Genomic DNA, 2,080 nt, shown 5'->3' with positions numbered 1-2,080 from the left:
GGGCCCCCTGCCTGTCTTTGCTTAGGGCCCCACATTTCCTAAATCCACCCCTGCCCAGAATGGAGGCTTTGGGGATCAAACCAAATACTTGCAACCTTCTCAGAACACAAGCTTCTCTGTTTTTGATTTCTTTTTACAAGAATGTAGAGAAAAATGTCACATATTTTTATTCGTCAACAGTTTATCTGAATGACAGTTTTATTGTTTTTAATGCTTCAAAGAACAGCATCTGTGATCATCAATCTTCAAACAGATCTACTCAATATAGCTCTGGAGTTTGATTTCAGGAACTTTGTTTATATGTTTACGGTTGGCCTTTTAGACTTTATAGGTCGTAAAGGTCCAACTTTAAACATTTTAAAAAGTTAAAACTTCTTCCTAGAATTGATTTTTGTTCATCTTTCCGATCAGCCTTGATCAGATTCGCTGTCTGTGCGTCTGAAGAGCTTCACCGCCGTGAAATTCTGCCTCCACCAACGCTTCAGAGCAAGAGCAGGAAATTTCTAAGCTCTTGCAACAAGACGACTTGGAATGACTTTCTACCAACTTTAAATCGGTCATATTGTGACCAAGGAGCCATTCTTACTCATAGGTCAGTTTCACGTCTTAATTAATCTCAGCAGCTCCTCCAGAGACACTAAGGACCTCTGGCTGTGTTCTATGTCATTTCATCTGTGGGGTCCTCTGCGGCCCCCACCAAACATTTGAATTTATATTTAAATAAAATTGCACACATTCTGAAATCTAAATCTAAAGCAGAGCCTCCAAATATAAAAACACAGCAGCTGTGAAAACAACAAACAATACACACAGTGTTACTTCCGTCTATATTTATTTACTCATATAAAGTTCTGCAATTATATTTCCTTTTAAATAGACTAATTAAAACAAAAATAATTATTTATTTGATCATTTTAACTATCTAATAAGAAATTTAGTTCTTTAATCAAACATTTTACAGTTTAATCCTTTATTTAATATTTGATTCATATATTGGATGAATAAATATATTAATGCTACATTTATTTATTTTATAGGGCATCCACATTTATGTATTTCGTAGTATTTTTTGACTCTAAATACCTCAGGGATGACATTCCATCCATTCCTCCCCCCGCTGGGTTCCCATGTACCCCACAGGGGCCCAGACCCCCACTTTGGGAACCCCTGATTTAGAGGAGCGGACATTGTTTAGGGGTAACGGAGTAAAGGGGGTAAAAATGCCCCTCATTCATTATTAAGGGTGAAAGTAAAGTAAAGTTACAAGAAATAACGGTTTGGTGTCACTTTCTTATGTGAGTCATGAGCGTCTGATTATTTCTATAAATGTAATATTTTCTGTCTCTGAGATATGATGAGGTTTAATGTTTATTTATTAATTTGTTTTTGTTCTGCAGAAAAAAAAAAAAATATATCCCATAAAAAACAGAAACTGGATTAATAATTTGATTTTTTTTTTAAAGAGGCCAATTATAATTCTTGCTCTGGTTCATTTTAACGATCAAATTGAAGTCAAAGTTTTATTTTTTTAACTCTTACAGGAACTAATTTTATAAACTAACCAACGGATTAATCTTCAGTGTTATATTTTTTAAATAAAGTTATAATTATGTTTTTATAAACAGATAATATGTTTATATCTGGTTGTTTTATTTCAGGGTGAGCAGACAGAAGCCAGCCAGGCTGCATCATGGTCAAACTGCGCCCTCTTGTGGCGTTTTGTGGGACTGAATCAGTTCTGATCAGATGTTGGATCCAAAAACACAAACTTTAAAAACAGCAGCTGAATAATTAAGTAGATTTGCTGATGTTGTGACCATCTATGATACATTTTTATAATTTGTTATTTCTACAAATTTAGTTTTCTTCTTTTGCTATGTAAAATATATTTTAGTTAATTTAGAACCAAAATTTGTATTTTTTTTTTGTATATTTGGAATTGTTTACCCATTCCAGTATCTGACGGGGCCCTGATCCAATGAATAGATGATTGAAACATACACTGGAAAAATTATCTAAAAATTTGCAAAGATGTCCTAAATTAAGTGTATTTACTCTTAATTTGAGCAGGTAAATGAGA

This window comes from Cyprinodon variegatus, unplaced genomic scaffold (genome assembly GCF_000732505.1).
Source record: "Cyprinodon variegatus isolate N-32 unplaced genomic scaffold, C_variegatus-1.0 Scaffold316, whole genome shotgun sequence".
Taxonomy (NCBI): domain Eukaryota; kingdom Metazoa; phylum Chordata; class Actinopteri; order Cyprinodontiformes; family Cyprinodontidae; genus Cyprinodon; species Cyprinodon variegatus.
This window is presented reverse-complemented; position numbering follows the sequence as displayed.